Genomic DNA, 10,903 nt, shown 5'->3' with positions numbered 1-10,903 from the left:
GTACTGGCAGCTTGCTTTTCCAGCCTTCTCTCTAAAGACTCCCTGAAACAAGCAGGGAGCATTGCAGAAACTGTTGCAATGAATTTCTAGGTGGACATGAAACTTTCAGTAACAGTAGGTCATGGGCCCTTTCTCCCAGCTGCCTTGAACTGGCTGAGACCCCAACTCAGTAAAAGCTATTAAACCTGTAATGTCTGTGCCTGTCCAGCAAACCAATTAAGTCAGTGTTTAATTTAAAATCATGTGTCCTATTAAACAGCTAACAGGTAATTGCACAGTTAAGTGCTCTGCTGGAAATGAGGAGTTTACTGGGTCATGATATGAGAGACACTAGTGAACGATCTAACTTCAGAAACAGCTGTAAATCTAGAACAGCTAGATTAACTAGTGCAGAGTTTCTCCATGTGCATGGTGTGTTATGGTTTCTTCTTTATTTGTTTCTTCTTTTTGTAAAACTTGTCTATAAAACTGTAAAAGAGATTTGTCACTCTGTCATCCAAGACCAAAATAGATTAAAAATGCATTGTTAGCCAGAGGATGTACTTTCTGACCATTTTTTCCTGGAAAGGGAAAATAGTTTCTCAATTTAAGCAGGGCTGCTTCTAATGTAGCCTGCAGCGTCTTGTGAAAGGAAACAGCGAGGGATTCAGCCACCATATAAAAGAGACTGAGAAGGGTCTTCTCAAACTCACTAGAGCTGCAGTAAATGTCAGCACCTGTAGAGCACAGTCCTCAGCAGCTGGTACAAATTATCACCAACAAACTTGAGCTAGTCCAGCTCTTTCTGGGCCACAAGGAATTTCTGCTGATGCTTTGAGAGTCAGACTGGTTTATTCCAGGTAGGTGTGGCTCTTATTTAAAATTGGGAGCATGGGGGACACACCAACACGGCCTAATGCACAGTGGTGCTGCTGTTTCTGGCATGTGCTGCTTGTACTTTCCAGTGTAGTGACTATGTTTTAATTCTTTTGAGTCCAAAGTTTGGCACCTGAATTTGTATTTATGCATATGAGGAGAGCTTGTCTGACTTCCAGTGCAGCTCTACCCTCCTAGGTGCTATTCATGTCAAATCAAACTGGAAATGGTTGTCTGAGAGAGGGAGGGAAATGGTCCTGCTCTGTGAAACACAGGCTGTTGCCCTTTAGTCACCCATGCAAGAGTGTTTTGGATCTGCATCTTGTAAATTCTTATGTCTTTTCTTCTTACTATGCTGGTCAGGCCAGAGCAATTGCGCCTGCATCAGCATTTCCTGCAATGTGCTTTGTCTTTATGTTTTCTCCTGCGAAGTGGCTGTGCAAATAATGAGCAATAAAGGCTGTTATTTAAAGACCCACACACAGCACTGTATGTCAAAGTTTCTGCTGTGTGGAGCTTTTGCTCACAGGGAAGCAGCCACAGGAGGAGCTCGATGCACAGATCCAGAGCCACACTAGAAACCATGTGTCAAAGCAGGCTGGGACAGGAGCAGGCTTCTCCAGGCAGCACTGTCAACCCTGGGAACCCAGCACAAGCCAGGGAGCAGCACTCCATCCCCCATGGGGAGACTTGTCACCCCTATGTTAACACTGTAAGAAGTTTCAATGGGAAAGGCACACCAGGTAGCTTAAGTACACTTAACTCCAGGCTGCATTTGTGTACAGGCTTTTCCAGACACATCCAGACATGTGGTTTTGGGGCACAGGAGGCATCTGGAACACTTCCCATTTGTACTTGCACAGTATATTGCCTCTGGTGTGTGAACTCATTAAATACAAAAAAGTCACTTTTTTCCCCTTTTTTTATTTCAAGCTTGTTAAAAAATAAATTAAAACTTGTAGTAATGTCATGGGGGGGAGAATAAGGGGAGAAGTATGGTTAAAAAGAAGAACTTACTGTAATGCACAATACTGTGACTGGACCCTGTGTCAAAAATTCCCATCCTCTCTAGATACTTAGGGACAGTCTGAAAACTGCAGAAAAGAATTCATGCACCCACAAAGAGCGAGGCTGCTACTGAATTCCACCTCCATGGACCAGGGTTTGGGTAACAGTTCCATCGTGGTGCTGCTGGGCTGCTCAAGAAAAGCTCAGTTGGTTTTTCTTGAGGGTGTTTCTTCCACACCTGAATATCCTTAATATCTCTCTCTCTCTCTCCAGACAGCAACAGGCCTCCTCAGGAATTTACAGAATAGGAGGCATAAGAATAACAAAGGCAGGCCTGGAAGAGGACCACAGGAGGCATCAATAGAGGTTCAACCATACTTCACCTGCATGTGCCAGGTTGTCTGTCCTGTACCCTGTTCTTTATGAAGTGGAGAAGCAGATGTCAGAGCTCTGCTCTCCCCTGTATCAGTGTGCTGGTCACATCTGCCTTCTTATCCCTTCTTTCCTGGGTTCAAAATACCCCGCCCTCTTTTTTTAAATGACTGCTGTCCTGCATGATCCTGTTTCCTCGCTTCTCCTCTCACCCCCTTTATTTTCCCTTAATGTGGTGTTGACCCGAGAGGCACAGGGAGGGGGCTGTGGCCTGCAAGGAGCTTAGGTGGGCAGTGGAGAGTGACAGGAAAAGCAAATCCCATTATGCTGGGTTTGGGTTTTTTAAGGCTTTAAAATAATACCAGGAATGATGTTTGCAGGGAGGCAAGGCCTGGACACAGCTGTCTCCCAGGACAAGATTATGAGGAGCAGCTGAGGGAGCTGGGGTTGAGCTTGGAGCCTCAGGGGTGACTTTATCAATCTCTACAACAACCTGAAAGGAGGCTGTAGCCAGGTGGGTGTCAGTCTCTTCTCCCAGGCAACCAGCAACAGGACAAGAGGACATGGACTTGAGCTGCACCAGAGGAGGTTTAGGTTGGACATTAGGAGGAATTTCTTCACAGAAGGCTGATTAGACATTGGAACGGGCTGCCCAAGGAGGTGGCAGAGTCACCATCCCTGGAGGTGTTTAAGGAAAGCCTGGATGTGCAGTGGGAGCCGTGGTCTGGTTGATATGGTGGCGTTCCATCATAGGTTGGACTTGATGATCTCAGAGGTCTTTCAAAACCTAATTGATTCTGTGATTCTGGCAGGTCTAGTATTACTGGGAAAGGTGAATAAAGGCGATGAAATGCTTTGAGACCAGATACGAGGGGAAATGAAACACGGCTGAGGGGGAAGCAGGCAAGGGGTCGAAGTGGAGCAGGAAATCGATGTGAAAGAGGGAATTTCAGAAGCTGTGAGTTTCTGCAGCTCTAACCAAAGCACAGAAGACTGGGGTTGTCCTCAGGGTGTGCACAAAAAAAAAAAACAACAAAAACAAAAACAAAACAAAACAAAACAAAAAAAAAAACCACATCAGGTCCTCTCGCCATCAGATTTTTTTCCGTTCAGCCTATGGAGCAGCGGTCTCCAAAGTGGAGCGTGCACAAGGCAGTTCCATGGGGGTGCAGGAACGAAGCGCTGTTAACAGTGGAACCTGCCGGCCGACGCCGGGCCCCGCGGAGGAAGGCGGAGGGCCCCGCGGAGGAAGGCGCAGGGCCCCGCGGAGGAAGGCGCAGGGCCCCGAGGAGGAAGGCGCAGGGCCCCGCCTGCCGCCAGAGGGCACCCGCGGCCTCCGCCGCTCCGCTCGGCCCGGCTGCGCTGCAGGCGTGAGGGAAAGGTGCGCGCTGTCGGTACCAGGAGGGGAAGGGATTTGAAAATCCTGTCTTATTCCTGCTATTTAGCTGCAGTCGGGTGGCACTGGAAAGCTAGTCTTGGCCAGCGTGCTGTTACAAGCTGCTGTACGTCCGTAGGAAACAAAGCGGGTGGGTGGTAGGTGGCGGCTTTCAGTGCTGAGCGCGGTCGAAATAAATACTCAACAACACAGGGGTGAAAGAAAGCTGGGTTGAGGTTAAGACAGCAAAGAAGAAAACCTACGAGTGATGCAAGGTTACTCACCACCTCCTACCAGCAGAGCGAACCTCAGCCAGTCCCTGAGCAACTACCTTAGGAATTTCCCCCTTCCCTACAATTTTTATTGCTGAAAGTGATGTTATATGGTATGGAACATCCTTTTGGACAGCCTGGGTCAGCTGTCCCACTCCAGCCTCTTGTCCACCTCCAGCCTACTTGCTCAGGGTGCAGAGGGAGAAACAGGGAAGGCCTTGACCCCGTGCAAGCACTGCCCAGCAATAGCTAAAACACTTCTGTATTATCAGCACTGTTTTGGACACAAATCCAAAACATTGGGCTATATGGGCTGCTGTGAAGAAAATCGACTCCATCCCCGCTGAACCCGATAGAGCTTGGAAACGTTGTGAGAGACACTATAATTCAGGTGCCTTGAGACAGAGGTACCAGAAGAATTCAGAGAACATACAGGCAATTACAAAAAAAAAAAGCACTCACAGATTCCAGGCAAAAACTAGTTGGCACTAAAGGTAAAGCAAGAACGAGCAGAATATTCATTCAGCACTCAAATAAGGATATCACTGGTGCTTTTCTCTAGAAGGAGTCAAAGATCCTCAAACGCATACCTTTGATCATAGGGCTTGCTTTTGATCACAGGGAACAGTGCTGTGCCCTCGCAGAGGATATTATAATACCTCAGTTGGATATCAAATAATAACAGCTCTGATACATCTAATGCTGGAACCACTGATTGTGAGATTCCCAGCAAAGTGATGGAACTATCTGAATGCAAAATCTGGATGGCAAAAGGTCATGGAGTCCCATTCATCCATTTCACTTGCCCTTCCTTTCACTAGAAATGGAAGTCCCCGGCTTCTTAAATCTATTGCTCTCAAAAGGCTCCTGGCTACAGTAATGAAGATGAAGAATATGACTCCTGAGGAAGGTGAGGAACTATTTGGATTGCTTGGTATTTTTTTTTCTACCTCCTTTCTCCAGTATATTTCACCTCAGCTGCAAAGACAGCATCCTGATTTCATCTCCATGAGAAAAAAAAAAAACTGAGTGGAGAAAGGTGTCTGTTTTGGTTTTTTTTTCTCATTACCACTTTAAGAATTTTCAAAGAAAGCAGGCCCTTTCACCAAGAAATGCTTCAAGTTTTGAGCTATGTGCAAACACTTGAGAAGCCAGTGATCTGCTTTGCAGCAAAAGCGTAAGGGATAAGCACTTTCTGAGAAGTAAACCACCTGCAGTTTACACTGGAAACAATGCTTGTGTTCCTTTCATAATGTTTTATTACTTCTGATGTTTAATGAAAATTTTTAGAAAATTTTTCAGAACCATGTATGACCTTACTTCACTACAAGTGAAGGTTACAGAGAAAGGATCTGGGTTCTTCAACAGATTTTTAGTAAGGTATGTGCCTCCTTGCTCTCTTACTATAGGCAGACAGGGTCAGAGGGTAATGCACACACTTATTCTAAAGCCCAGTTTTCTCTGGCTGCCTTCTCTCTCACTTTTCTTCTTCTTTATTTTCATTATTTTCTCCCATCATCCTTATTTTTTTCTTTGTAATAAGCAGAGTTATCAATGGTTTGAACTGGTCTGTGCCAAGCTCTCTGTTACTGAGCCATCTTGCTTCCTTGCCCAGGGCACTGTATTTACTCTCTGAACTGTGAAGCAGTTGCTCTTTAGTTTATTATGGCCTTTGTCTCCATTTATTAATCGGTTTTCCCAGCAAATGGCACTTGAAGTACATTGCTGAATACACTAATCATCATCTGAAACCGACTCTGCTGCATCAACCCTCTGTACTGCGCAGTGTGTGTTTCTCCTGCACTCTCTGCGGCCTGGCATATCCTCTTTACACAGGCTTATATGACAGGTAACCCCTGCAGGACAGCTATATGATCTTGAGTCTGTTTCCTGCTGAGTAAGCACTGATTTCTTTAAGGACTTGTGGGAAAAATCTATTTTAATTCTCTGGTGAATCCTGCAATTACAGAATCTGGCTTGGTGGACAGGAGCCACACCAGTGGCTCTGCAACTGCATGCTGTGTGAAAGGGGCCTGGCGAGTGGGAAGAAACCCTGTAAGTCCTCTGGAGATGTGAATGCAACTGCTACTGCTCTCCTGCAGAGGAGACCCTCTGATCATGCTAAGTATCCCAAAAAAGGAAGAGAAGGAGTGGAAGCAGCTTTAACACCTCCAGGGAAATGCAATCATAAACTCTGATCTCATGCTAATTTATGCTAATAAAAGGACTCCAGCAGACTTTGGAATATGCCTGCAGGTAAGGAGGAATGATATCATTTGAACCTCGCTGCTGATAACAACCAGAAGGATGATATTATGGTATCATCAGTCATGGCAGTACTGTTAAAACTTTTGGACAAAGGTTAAGAGCAGTGTAACCAGGAGCAGGAGAGCTTTCCAGCTGTGCTCTTACTCACTCGTCCCTCTTCTCTTGGGCAGTTTGGTCCCTCTTGTGACCAGGGGCTGTCTCTGGGCCAGACCAACGTGTTGTGGGGTACTGAGGTGGTACTGTGGGCATGCAGATCCCCACAGCACTCTCTTTTACTCTCTGACCTCCCAGAATCCAGAGTTTCATCCAGGCAATAGCTCTCCAGTGCTCTGCAAGGTAGAGGAAGAAGCCTCAATCCCTTCCCCTAAGCCTCTCCAGGAGAAAAAGAGGACATGCTACTCTGTGAAAAAAGGCAGGGCAGGGACACTCAGAGCAAGATGGGGTCAGGGCACATTAAAGGCAAAGAACAGGGCAAAAGGACTAGTATTAATTTTGCCCCAGGGAATGACTCCAGTAATCAGAGGCTGACTAGGTTTAGCTCAGTTCCTGGGAAAATAAAGGGAAGTTGGTATGGAATTCAGTCAAGGAAGAACTAAGTGAAAGAATATAATTAATGCCACTGAAACAGTTTTATGGTAACTATAAGCAAACTTGCCAAACAAAGCTGATTTTTGTGCTTTGATGAAACTATATATTTGGTTGACAAAGATAACTGCATAGTAATAATGTATGAGAAACTGTGTTGGGCATATGAGTCAGTAGCGCCCTGCATTTTGAGTCTAAAAATGAACACTGTGCAATATCAATACAGCTTGTGTGAACAGCACCAAGAGGAGACCAAATGACAAACCTCAAAGAGCCAGTGAGAAGTCCAGGAGAGGCTCATGCAGATTAGGGCAATGCTGGAAGCTGTCTAATCCACTGATGTAACAATTTAATATTTAATCTATAATCTAAATGAACATGAAATCACTGTTGCTAACAGCAGGGGTTGGCAATGGATAGCAGGACAGAAGACAGTGATGCAATCAGTCACGCAGAGTGATCAGGCATGGTCTGACAGCAAAGGGCTACTTAGTCTTGGAAAGCTGGAAGATGTGAGTGGGAGTAGATGGGGAAGTTTTGGCATAGTGGGTGGTGGTGATGAGTCTGAAACATTCAAGATCTTAGAGGAGATTTAGTGAAATGGGCTATTTTTGATCCTGAGTGCATAAAGGGTCTGTCTTAGACCAAAGGCAAGCTCCAGGACACAAGATCTCCATGATCAGGACCCTCTCTGACCCCCTCTTAAGCTTCCAAAGCAACAGAGAGCCTTTTCCTCCCCAGTACATCTCTAGCCAGGGCTGTGGAGAAGACACTGCTGCATGCATCCCACTGCCAAGTGGAGTGCAGTCCCACTGTCTTAGAGCGTGAACAGCAGTTGAGTAGTTCAAAGCCCATGTGCACAGCAGAAGAGAGAGCCTTCAGGTTCTGCCTCCTCATGCCATTTGCTTGATTAATATGCTCAGGTCTGCCATAAGGGAAGATTGTGCTGTTTCTCTGTGGAGTAGGATCACTCTTTTAGCAAACTGATACCCTCTTCCCTGCCATCAGCCTGGCAGGAGCAGGTAGCAGCAGGAGAGCGGTTGCCTGGGAACTATGCAGCACAGCCCAGTGGGAGAAGCAGTGAGGTCAAGTGACAGTACCCTTCTCAGGTTTACCTGTTTGTTGGGAGTTTTTTCTTGGTTGTTTGTTTGTTTTGTTTTGTTGTTAGGGAATTGCTTTTCTAGTATGAGAAAACTGTGTACCACTGCCGAGGGGAGGAAGCAGAGGCTTGGGAGGCAGCTGGCACACTAAGTCATCTCATGTCACTGCCAGCCAGGGATTTTTTTTTCCCTCCACATAAGTCTTCTCTGGGGTAGCTGAATCCAGCAGTCAACATGTGAATAGAGAAGCCAGCAGTCCCTGCTGTGTACTGCACTGACCCAATGTATTTCAGGCCAGCAGCTGATCCAGGGGGCTCAAGAATATCTTTTCTTTACAGAAAAGATGTTTCTCCTGCCAAAAAAAAATCAGACGAAACACGAGATGAAACAAAGAGAGAGCATTTGTACATAAGTCTTACTAGAAAACACATTTGTTTCAATAGTTTCCACAGAGCATAAACACACCTGTTTGAGGTCAAGTGCCAAACCCAACTCTCTCTTAAAGACTGGCTTTTTCTGACTCATCTCAACACTGCTGTTCATCCATTCCTCTTTGTCTAGCTGTGGTTTTCAGCAGTTCAATGTCTTCTTTATTCTCCCTGGACTTGGGAGAAATTAACACTTGCCTGCCTGAAGGTGTATTCCCCAATACACTACTGTAATAGCTCTGTGATATTTGAAACGGTATTGCTGTATTGTCACTGTTGTTTTCCTATTTGCTCGTCTCTGACATTATTCTGTACAGCCTGACAGGAAAATAGCCAACAGGAAAACTGAGATATTGTTGACATTCATAAAAATAACTTGTCTTCTTCATAGTTTTTCACACACAGATTTTTTTTTCTTGCTACTTCTGTTACAAGCACCCTAAACCACTGGCAAGTGATTTCTGCAGAAAAAAATTCAGGGATTTTGGTATGGTGCATCTTTCTGGGCTACATTTAGGTGCAATGCCTTACACAAATGGACCCAAATGGCCAAAACATCTAGATTTCCCAGGCTTATAGTGAGCCCTATCCTGAAGGTCCCAGCAGAGGCACAATGGCTCTGGTGCCAGATCCATTGGACATATGCTGAGCATTTCCACAGTGGCGTGTGTTTGACATAACACCTTCTGTGTACACACGCATGGTTTGGCCATCCTCAGAACCATCCTGTTATGTCTCCATACACATAGAGAATAAAAAACCCCTCAGCAAGCTCCAAAAATGAGTGTCCAGAAGAGGAAGGGCTGAAGCATCACTCCCTGACCGTAAGCAACAGTTGTCTTATTAATGTGGTCTACCTTGTTTCTCTCTCCCTAGAAGCGTACTCTGAGGAATGTTTCAGTTTCTACATATCTGACTTTTTCTTGGTTATCTGATGTTCCAAAGATTTGCATTGTAAGTTTGTTTTCCTTTATGTGAGCTGTTGTTAGGCTACTTATAAAAGCATGACAATTGCCCTCAGTGGTGAATCATCAAAACAGGCCAAATGGCAGCCCTCTTGCCCATAAGCTTTTTGTGAGTATGTGGTTTTTCTATCCCTTCCTGCAGTTGCTGCTTTCATCCTTCCTCCTGTGCTCACTGAGGAACTGATTACACTGATGCAATTCCACTGAATTTGAGGGGAGTACCTTTCAAATTACATTGGTGAGACACCCTTCTATCCTATAGCTGTATTTAATGGCATAAAATCAGTGCAACTGTCAGAAGCTATGAACTCTACAGGTAGGACTGATTAGACCTTAGGGGACCATGCAGATATTTTGTAACTTGCCTGAAGGTACCCAAGTTTAGCCTCCCGAGACTCCAAAATTTTATCTCTGGCTCTGACTACATCTAATTTATTCTCTAGTTGTTGCAGAGTTTTTGCCTTCTATCTTCCTCCTACATGGTTTCCCATCTCTTTGCATCTTCCTTTCTTTTCCTCATTATTGCTTTTGCCCTTCAGCTGCATGTTGTAATAACGTGTGCTTTTTTTTTTCCCAAAGCAATTCTGCATGAGGCTGTAGTGGAGCTAAAGCTATGGTAAAAGGAAAAATATCAAAAATGTATTAAGCGGTACACTGCTGGTTAATCTAAAATATAATGTCTTGTGTTAGTCAAACAATAGAGCATTTGATAAACTATCTGCAGCTGAAAGGATCATTTTCAAAGGGCTATCCACCTGCAGCACAAAATCTAAGGATAAGAGGTAAGCTTCAGATTGAACTCCCAGCCAAGGATCCTTGCCACCCTTTCCTATTCTTTCTTTGGGGTGGAAGTGAGCACGCAAGAGCTAGGGACTAGGACATTTGACAAGGTCTTTTTGTTATAGCAAGAAACAGCAAAATGAAAAGGAGGGATAAGGATGGTGAGGGATGGAAAAGATTGATAATTGTTTCCTTGGCAACTGAAACCGTGGAGCCTCATGCAAGAATCCCTGAGAAAAATCCTAGATGATCGTAATGGTCTCTTCTGCCTTCAGACTCTGTTCCAGGCTAAGTTTACACATCACAGTGTGGTGCTGCATAAAGGGATAGAGTTAGTGCTAAATGGAAACCAGAAGCTGTATGGTTGTAAGAAATCCTTGGGAAGAAGAGAAGCACTATTGTTTCCTTTTCATAAAATGGGGAACATTTTACAATGCAAAAGATGAAAAGATTGAATAACCTGGCAAAGGTTATTAAAAATGTCTTTTGCAACACAGAGGACAGGGACATCCCACGTTTGTGCCTATCTCTCACATCACTGCAATGGAAGCATAACCCCCATTGACTGAGACTGCGTTGAAGATGTCCAAGGAATTAGCAGAAGGGCTAAGGGAGCAGAAAGCAGATGAAGTGGCTGCTGTTTAATGATGTTTAGTGCTTTTTGCCCACCGCATAGTTCAGCGCTCCACAGGGGCTGCCAGCACAAAAGGGTCCCAGTCCTGCACAGCATTCGACTGCAGCAGCAGTGAATCTTCATTAGTGGATTTAAATGTAAGAACTAGGGCATATATATGAATATTAATGAAAGAAAGATTGACTAACTTCATGCTATTAAAAGATTTCTAGTCTCAAAGAGTAGGTGGAGCCTTTTGAAAAATGTATAATGAAATACAAT

At 44.8% G+C, this 10,903-nt stretch overlaps 1 long non-coding RNA gene across 1 annotated transcript; it reads left to right on the top strand.

Moving 5' to 3' along the window:
* Nucleotides 1-3,281: 3,281 nt before the first annotated feature.
* Nucleotides 3,282-5,115, top strand: LOC135414250 (uncharacterized). The gene is made up of 2 exons (XR_010430642.1): nt 3,282-3,616; nt 4,504-5,115. It is a non-coding gene; the product is annotated as an uncharacterized LOC135414250 (long non-coding RNA).
* The last annotated feature ends 5,788 nt before the right edge of the window (nt 5,116-10,903 follow it).

The sequence above is a fragment of the Pseudopipra pipra genome, chromosome 5, assembly GCF_036250125.1.
Source record: "Pseudopipra pipra isolate bDixPip1 chromosome 5, bDixPip1.hap1, whole genome shotgun sequence".
Classification (NCBI taxonomy): domain Eukaryota; kingdom Metazoa; phylum Chordata; class Aves; order Passeriformes; family Pipridae; genus Pseudopipra; species Pseudopipra pipra.
The sequence above is the reverse complement of the archived record's forward strand: the minus strand, read 5'-3'. Positions and strand labels throughout refer to the sequence as shown.